At 44.4% G+C, this 10,069-nt stretch overlaps 1 pseudogene; it reads right to left on the bottom strand.

Annotated features, from left to right (window-relative positions):
* Positions 1-622: 622 nt before the first annotated feature.
* LOC120928257 lies at positions 623-1,703 on the bottom strand (annotated as a pseudogene).
* Positions 1,704-10,069: the final 8,366 nt, after the last annotated feature.

Below are 10,069 nucleotides of genomic sequence, written 5' to 3'. Positions count from 1 at the left end.
TTCTGCCTTAGGTTTCTTGTGTTTTTTTTTTTGCTCAGACAATTGAGACACCTTTATTGGTTTTATGGTAACTGGATAGTGCCAAGGGTTAGTGGAGGATCTGATTTGGCATGTGGGAAAGAAAAAAAAAGTAAACTTTCAAAGCACAAAGACACAGGAGCCTCCCAGAAAAGGTCTACCAAGCCTACCATCCTTCTTTGCATTCGTTTTGGCCACTTAAAAACACAAATAAGCGAGTCATTGTGCACTTAGAGTCAGCTCCATTTTAAGATGCAGATGGACACTAGTACGCTAAGGTTTCATCTTCAAGGGCAGTTTAATGTAAACTTTTCCTTTACGAGTCAGGATTTGATAGAAATTTGTATTTTCACGTGAAAGGCGTTATGTGCAAAAAATGCACCAAAACATAACTTCAGTAAGCGAGGTTTGCCAGTTGCCATGCCAATCCTGAAACCTCTTTAGTACCTTGGTTGGTAAGTACTAAAAAAAAAAAAAAAAAAAAAACAGGAATGTATATGCAAATGCAGCGTTATCTCTAAACGTAAACAAAATTGGATACAGCTTACTGTGTTACACCAAGGAACAGCTGCAAAGGTGCTGGTGCGTTGTTCAGTCAGTAGAGTCACGCTAGTGTGTTTGCTCCACATGTGAAGAGAACAGGAGCCCCCGATAAAGGCTCGCTCAGTAAAGGCGGGGCCAGGGGAACAGCCACTGGCTGGACATATGGTACCATACCATCCAGAGATTCTTGGGGTATATGACAAGCTTCCTTACCCTCCTCTGGCACCTGCCAGTCTGGGCAAGTCATCGTCACTGTTCCATCTTCAAGGATTGTCAAAAAAGTATGCTTTGGACCCAAAGCTGTGACTATTTACCATTCCCGCTGCTTCCAGGTCCTGACTAGGTTTTTTAGCAGGAAAGAAGTAAGTCATGAGACACATTGGCAGGAACTTGCAGCAAAGTAGAATCAATGTAAAGATCATATATTCCATATCATTGTTCTTTTCTGTAAAAGTATGATCAGATACTCCATTCCAGCCATAAATGAAGGGGGTTGGCTTGCTGGTGGATTGGCTGAAAATCACCACTAGGTTGTACATGGCCCTCATTATATACAGTATGCTGATGATCAATAAGACAGTCATGACTGCTTGATTTCCTGAGGTCCCCTTAGACTCTAGGTAGACGTGAACAGGGGTCATATTAGAGATCTTGTAGGTGTTGCTGGCCAGCTCGATAGAACAAGCAGCGAAGAAGGGAAGAGACAGTTGATGACTGTGATCCAGGTCATGATGATCCATTTACGCTGGTCATCTGTGCTATTGCCGGTCAAGATGCGTAACAAGTTCACTATCAGGAAGGTGAGGCTGATAGAAAAAAAAAAGCAAATCACAAATCTTATATCTGTTGAACTCTGGAGTGCAGCAACCTTTAAGGATAACCTGGGAGAAGTAAAGGGCAAAGCAGGCAGAGGGTGAAGAAATGCAGGCAGATGGGGACATACTGTAGTAGAGCAGCCAGTGCAGAAATGGGTGCAGTTCATTGTCCTGGGCACAGTTGGTCAGGTAGAAGGAGAAGAGGATGGTCCTGTAGCCAGCCCAGAGTAGGCACAGGAAGAGCAGGACACTCTGGTAGATGAGCCTCTTCTGCCTGTAGCACAGCAGCAGCCAGAGCTGCAAATAGTCATACAGAATGAGCAGCAATCACAGCCCTGTGATGGTCGCTGTCAGCCCCAGCACCACCTTCCAGGGGATAGCAGCAGCTCTAGTTGTGTCATGTCCCCATGTGCCCATCGTGCTCACCTTCTCTGCAGTTCAAAACAACTCCCCTGGACAGGTTTCCTGTTTCAGGGTGGCTCCTTTCTCTTGCAGCATCCTATGGAGCCATCAATGCAAACAAGGACTACAGTTGTGTCTCCTTATAATTGTGTGTATCAATAGAAACACACAGTCACATAACTTAGGATGGCAATGCTTACTCTTGCTCCTCCCTCCTACCTTCTTGAGACTGCACTGTCCACTGTTAACACTTTTTGGGACCAGAAGTTCAAGGAAGCATCACTGAGAAAGCAAGAGCCAGCAGCATTGAAAGTTGTGCTTTGGTAGAAATTTTAATGAATAGTTTACTGAGGAATGTTGTTGTATTGTGCTCAATGTATTAAAGAGGTTCTTCAGTCAGTTCTGCACAAATTAAAAGTGAGCAACTGCAAAAACTGAAGCTGCTGACTTTTAATAAACATACACTAAGGCCCCATGCACACGAGAAGCAAATGCAAACACATGTAAACTCAAGTTTTCAAAGGCAAAAAACGGCGTTTAAAACACCAGTTTTTGCCGCGAATTTTGCAGCGTTTTGCCGCGTTTAGCGGCGTTTTACCGCGTTTGAGGCTATCAGCATTCATAACAAAGACATTGTAGACCCTCCCAAAGCTTTGAAACGCAAAAACTTTTGCGTCTGAACCCAAAATGTTGCGTCTGAAAAAACGAGCCTAAACCCAACTGCTTTAACCACTTACCCCCCGGACCATATTGCTGCCCAAAGACCAGAGTACTTTTTGCGATTCGGGACTGCGTCGCTTTAACAGACAATTGCGCGGTCGTGCGACGTGGCTCCCAAACAAAATTGGCGTCCTTTTTTTCCCACAAATAGAGCTTTCTTTTGGTGGTATTTGATCACCTCTGCGGTTTTTATTTTTTGCGCTATAAACAAAAATAGAACGACAATTTTGAAAAAAATGAATATTTTTTACTTTTTGCTGTAATAAATATCCCCCAAAAATATATAAAAAAACATTTTTTTTCCTCAGTTTAGGCCGATACGTATTCTTCTACATATTTTTCGTAAAAAAAAATCGCAATAAGCGTTTATTGATTGGTTTGCGCAAAAGTTATAGCGTTTACAAAATAGGGGGTATTTTTATGGCATTTTTATTAATATTTTTTTTACTAGTAATGGCGGCGATCAGCGATTTTTTTTTTTGGTATTGCGACATTATGGCGGACACTTCGGACATTTTTGACACATTTTTGGGACCATTGGCATTTTTATAGCGATCAGTGCTATAAAAATGCATTAGATTACTATAAAAATGCCACTGGCAGTGAAGGGGTTAACACTAGGGGGCGGGGAAGGGGTTAAGTATGCCTGGGTGTGTTCTTACTGTGGGGGGGGGGGGGGGGGGCCTCACTAGGGGAAACACTGATCCTCGGTTCATACAGTGTATGAACCGAAGAAAAGCATTTCCCCTGCTGACAGGAACGAGAGCTGTGTGTTTACACACACAGCTCCCGTTCCCCGCTCTGTACCGAGCGATCGCGTGTGCCCGGCGGCGATCGCGCCCGCCGGGCACACGCACGGGAGTCGGGGGCGAGCGGGGGGCGCGTGCGCGCGCCTCCGGCGGCGCGCGTGCGCCCCTAGTGGCGGCTAAAGGGTAGGACGTCATAATACGTGATCTCGCCTAGGAGAGCCACCTTGTGGACGTATTATGACGGTGCGGCGACGGCAAGTAGTTAAAACGCAAAAAAACGTGAATGTGTGCATGGACACATAGGATAACATTAAATGTGTTCAGGGGCAGTTGAAAAAAATGCCCAAATGCCTCTGAACTCGAGTTTACCAGCGTTTCGTGTGCATGGGGCCTAACCTGTCCAAGGTTCCAGCATCATCCTCACCCTTGCCGCTTCTTCACCAATCTTCAGGTTCCTGGTGTCAGCATGTTTACTGTGGGCAGACGGCTATGAAGCTGCAAGGAGTCAGGGCTGCCCATTGCCTGAGGGTTACACTTACCTGCTCGTTGCTGTGGTTTTGCACAGAGCAAAGAGTTACACTTACCTGCTCTTTGCGAACTGCTTGCACTGAGCAGGAGAGAGGGACCAGGAGAAGTACCAGCATGGGACCAGCATGGGACCCCGAGAAGAGGAGGATCGGGCTGCTGTGTGCAAAACCATAGCAAAGAGCAGGTAAGTGTAACCCTCAGACAGCACATGTCATTAATAATCCAGTCCAGTCTGCTTCTCTTTTTTTTTTTTTCTTTAATTGACTATACAAATCCAATACAATGAAAAACGATTTAAAGAAAGGAAATTCCTCTCCACATTCCTCTCCAAGCAGGCTCACTCCTGAGTTACTACTGTGTCCATTCACACACATAGCTGTGGCTCAGCCCCCCCACTCTTTCTTCATTGACTCACTGGTTGTGGTTGACAGCAGTGGGAGCCAATAGCCAACGCTCTTGTGCACATCGCTGGATCAGAATGGGGCTCAACTATGTATAGGGGGGGCTGGGGGGACTGCTGAACACAGAAGGTTTTTTACCTGTTCTATTTGTGCTATTGAGAGCGTTCAATAGCAAGGGTATGGGACGCATACTGGAAGATTGCATCTCTCACACACATGCACACTTTGCGAGCGTCCAATACCTACAGAGCATCACTTATTAACATAACACCGGAGTCTCTTGCTCGAGGACGAGTTGAGTTCTCAGAAGCGGCTCCGCACACATGCGCAGCTACGAGCGGCATTTAAAGAAAAGCCACTGCTTTGTCGATATAGGCCGATTGCTTTAAATGCACTTTTCCACAGCAAGCAGGTTTTCTTTAAATGTGCATTCGCCATTTCATATCGACATAACACCTGTCACAAAGTGAGTGGAGCGCAGAACGAAAGTAGAACGCATACCAGAAGATTATATGTCTCATGCTCATGCGCAGTTTGCGAGCGTCCCATATCTACAGAGTGTCCCATATCAACATAACACTGGCAGGCTCAACAGCACTAGGCATTTCAGGATATGTACCCCCGAAAGCTCTATGAGGGAGATGCCAGGAGCGCGCTCTGAGTAGCTGAAGTCACTGTGCAACAAAGCAACAAGCAGGGCAGACAAATGGTCAGTAAATGACTTAGATAAACATTTATTAATTTTTTGCAAAAGGAAAGAAGGATTTAGGCTTTATGTGTAACTATAGGAAAAAAGATGAGCCTTTATAACCACTTTAACTCACATTTATACATACACATCCTAGGGTTAATTAGCTTACCAGCATGTCTTTGGAGTGTGGGAAGAAATCAGAGCACACAGGCACAGGAACAACATATAAAGCCTCGTACACACGACCGAGTTTCTCGGCAAAAACCAGCAAGAAACTTGCTGGGAGATATTTTTTTGTCGAGGAAACCGGTTGTGTGTACATTTTCGTTGAGGAAACTGTCGAGAAACTCGACGAGCCAAAAAGAGAGCAAGTTCTCTATTTCCTCGACGGGAACGGAGAAACTTTCCTTGTCGAGTTCCTCGACAGCCTGACAAGGAACTCGACGAGGAAAACGATGTGTTTCGCCCGTCGAGTTCCTCGGTCGTGTGTACAAGGCTTCAGGTGTTATTTATGAAAGGCAAATCCACTTTGCACTACAAGTGCACTTGGAAGTGCAGTTGCTGTAGATCTGAGGGGAATATCTGAAATGAGGGGAAGCTCTGCTGATTTTATCATCCATTCATTCTAAAATGCTGTTTTTTATTTTCCTTGCATGCCCCCCTCAGATCTACAGCGACTGCACTTGCAGTGCACATGTAGTGCAAAGTGGAGTTGTCTTTCGTAAATAACCCCCATAAACTCCTTTCAAGCAGAGCTGCGGTTGGGATTCAAACTGATGAGCCTATTGCTGCCAGATGAAAGTGCTAACCAAATAGCCACTGTGCTTCAAAGGGATTTCCCTTATGCCACGTACACACGATCGGTTCGTCTGATGAAAACGGGACCGTTTTCATCAGACGAACCGATCGTGTGTGGGCCCCATCGATTTTTTATCCATCGGTGAAAAAACTAGGAACTTGTTTTAAAATTGTCTGATGGTTAAAAAACCGATAGAAAAAAACGAACGTCTGTGGGCACACCCATCGGTTAAAAATCCACGCATTCTCAGAATCAAGTCGACGCATGCTTGGAAGCATTGAACTTAATTTTTCTCAGCACGTCGTTGTCTTTTACGTCACCACATTCTGACACGATCGTTTTTTTAACTGATGGTGTGTAGGCAAGACTGATAAAAGTCAGCTTCATCGGATATCTGATTAAAAAATTCAACAGACCGTTTTCATCGGATGAACCAATCATGTGTACAGGGCATAACTGATTTCCCCTTCATAAAATGATATCTGTCATCAGTGTTGCCAACCGTCAGTAAAAAACAGGCAATTTTCTCATGCCAGTAAATGACAGTAAAAGTAAAAGGTTGCCAGTAAAAAATATGTCTGTGACGCTCGGCTTGGTCCAGAGCTGGCTGAGACCATCCGAGTGCCTGCTAAAGTGTGACCGGACAGCTCTGGCGGAGGCGGTGCCTGAGCATGTCGTGTAATGTCATGGTGCAATGGAGCAAAGCAGGCAGAGCCTCGTCTGCGGGTCTGCAGTATGGGACCGGGACCATCAGTGCTGTTTAGACTGGAGTGGACTGGAGGAACCACTAGGCTTGGAGAGAGACTGTCACTGTGACTCAGGTGGCACTTCCATTGTGGTCGGCGTAGAATATGTAAATCAGTAGATACGCCTATTCACAAACGTACGCCCGGCCGACGCAGTACAGATACGCCGTTTACGTAACACATTAGCAGGCCTAAAGTTATTGCATCAAATAGATGGAATAGTAATGTTAAGTATGGCCGCCGTTCCCGCGTCGAAATTCGAAAATTTTACGTTGTTTGCGTAAGTCGTCCGTGAATAGGGATTTATGTTGTTTACGTCCACGTCGAAATCAATAGGCCCGTGTGGCGGACTTAGCCGCAATGCACACTGGGAAATGTAGGCGCACGGCACATGCGCAGTTCCAAAAAAACGTCAATCACGTCTGGTCAAGCCAAATTATCATAAAACACGCCCCCTCAGCCTAATTTGAATTAGGCGCCCTTACGCCCGCCCGCTTTAGGCTACGCCGCCGTAACTTAGCAGGCAAGTACATTGTGAATCATGTACTTGCCTCGCTAACTTACCGCGGCGTAGCCTAAATGCCATAAGCTACGCCGCCGTACGTATGCGCTCGCCATCCTGAATCTAGCTAATTGAAACCAGAGATAGCCAGGCAACTGGTACTGGAAGACAGAGGACAGCAATGGCAATTTCTATTACATCCACTGTAAAATAACCCCTATAGTAAATCACTCTCAATCAGTGGCGGCTGGTGAAGTTTTAGGATGGGGGGGCGCAAGACCCCGCCCCTCCACATTTGGTCCCTCCCACTTCTCATAAGTCACACCCGCTTATGGACAGGCCGCCACTGCGATAGCTCCCTTTACACCACAGAGCCCTCCCTTTACGCAACAGTCCCCTATTCGCATCACAGTTACTCCATATACATCACAGGGCTCCTCTTTACATTGTGGTACACCTTTACAATACAACCATAATATACAACACTGCCCCCTTTTACATGGCAGCCCCTTTATATTGCAGTCCCCCTGTTTACATTACAGCCCTCATTCTAAATTACAGCTTTCTTTACATCACAGCACCCCCTTTTACATCACACCCACCCCTTTAAATTACATTATAGCACCTTCCTTTACATTACAGTCCTAATTTGCATCACACTCCCTCCATATACATCACAGTACCCACAGTCCACCCCTTTACACAGTGCCACTCTTTTCAATGCATCCCCCACACCCTTTACATATCAAGTTGCCCCTTTACATGACAGCCATCCTTTACATTACAGTACCCCCCTTGATAAAGCAGTATCTCTTCATAGCACAGTGCCAAATTTTACATTACCGCTATTTCCAGCAATTAAATAAATAAATAAAAAAAAAACATTTGAATAACGGGGGGGGGGGGGGGTGGAGTGCCGTTACGGCCGCTATTTTTGCCCGATGATACATATTAAACTATGAATAAGCGGGGGGGGGGATCCGTTTACGGGTGGGGAAATTAGCCGCTGATGCTGCCGTATTAATAATACTGCTGCATGCATGGATGGCACAGCTCAGCTTACCTGTTCCACCAGGCGCACTGAGCTCGAGAGTCCCGACGTCACTTCCTGTTCTTCCTGTGACGTCGGGACTAGCAGCAGAGACGGGCGGGTGCACACAGAAAGTGTGAACCCGCCCAGCCATAATAACAGTACAGTCCATCGCGCCGGAAGCAAGTGGCGCGATGGAGAACGCCACAAAGGCGTTTTTTTTGTGCCAATGTAGCGCCTCGTCTGCAATCCCGTGATTGCACAGACGTGGCGCTACACCCACTGGACTGTGCCCGGCACCCGGCGCTCGGACACAGTGCAGCTAAGGACCTTTTTTGGAAAAAAAAAATCCTTAAAGGGCCATGTTTAAATAAAAAAATTTTTTTTTTATTTTTTTTTAGATTTTTCTTTTTTTTTACTGACTGGGGGAGGGGGGGGGGCGCCCGGGCGCCCTCTATGGACGGGCCGCCACTGCTCTCAATAGGTCCTGCTTAACTAAGGTCTGGTGGCCTCTGCATGTATTTTAGTGTTTGTGTTTGTCAGTATTATCACAAATTGTGTTACATGGGGTAAGTTGTACATTATACTTTAGTAGTAGCAGTTAGGATAATGACTGCCTGTGATGTACTACATGTATAATCCAATGTGTTGGGGTTAGATAAGTTGTGTTTATAACATGAATCTGAATTAAATATGTGAGTGTTTCATAAAACAAGCTTCCTCCCTATAAAACTGTTCTTGTACGGAAATTGCCTTGCTGCACCCATAATGCTGGAAGACTGGACCTTTTTGTAAAGCAGAACACATTCTTCCTACGGCAGCATTTGCAATTTAATTATTTCCAGTTTGATGGTATTCCTGTGAGAGTCTATAATGTCAAAATGAACATTACCAGGAAACTGCATGGCTGCCAATACAACTTGTAATTTTCTGTCTGACAGGTGAAGCCATATGTGCTTACAAAGCCCTGATGTAAAAATGATCAACTGCCAATAAAGATCTAACGCTGATTGCAAGCAATAAAAGTACTCAGTGGATAGACAGCAATGATAAAACCGGTCACCATCCAGGGTGTTACAACTAGCCAGTTTTCTTTAGAAAGTAATTGCAGCATCTGCTTCTTTAAGTCGCCTGAAATCAATACAACCTCTGCTTTCATGTTAGTGAATAGCGGCTCGCAAGAGCAGCAGGAAAAGCTTTTGGAATGGAGCTATGTGAAAGTGTACACACTGAAGCAGAGCCAGCTGTTATTCCAATAGAACCTTGAGCCAGAACGCAACAATTGTTTCATTTTCTTGTTTATTGCCTTTTTATGTGTTTTAACCATTTATTTTTAGACTTATTATACCCTTTGTAACAGCAGTCAAGTGCCAATCAAACCCATAGCCACATGGAAAATACATGAAGCAAAAAAAAAAAAAAAAAGATTAGAGGAGAAAATTAATTAGGCTTTCCCTGTGATCATTCTAGGTTCAGTTTACCAGATCCAGGTCAATGAAATTCTGAAATTCACATTAGCACGGGTTCCTTTTCGCTTGGTAGGTCATAGCATTGCCAACCATCTCAGATCCGTGGTATAGATTTACCAGTATCTGGCAGACATGACTGTGCACATAATGATACCTGTGAGAATCCTTCCTACTGTATTCATTACTGATGCGTAAAGTAAGATTTGGTAAGCTTAAAATAAAAGCAAGAAGATACAACCAACAAGCAAGTCATTGATTTGTAAGGAAACCAATTATGTAATTATCTTTTAAAGCACTCTGATAAAATGGTAATAATAAGGAAATTATTTTTTCTTTTTTTTTTACAAGCACATATTTTTAGATGCCATTGCAATGTTTAGATTAAGTTACCTTTTGATGTGACTTTCACATGTTTACACTCTTGCTGTGACAAATTGCAACTTTTGTGATATATACTGGAGGTGCATAACAATAACTGCAGCAGACTTAGCGTATCATTAAAATTTTGTTGCGCCGGTGCCACAACACAAATCACTGTATACAGATTGTAGGTTCCCCTTTTAGTATATATTTTTTTAGCCACTTTAAAAAGTGCACTTATTTAGTACCCATATAGGTGACACTGTGGTGTTTAAATGATTCTCATTTGGTGTCAA

Source organism: Rana temporaria, chromosome 2 (genome assembly GCF_905171775.1).
Source record: "Rana temporaria chromosome 2, aRanTem1.1, whole genome shotgun sequence".
Lineage (NCBI taxonomy): Eukaryota > Metazoa > Chordata > Amphibia > Anura > Ranidae > Rana > Rana temporaria.
This window is presented reverse-complemented; position numbering and strand designations above follow the sequence as displayed.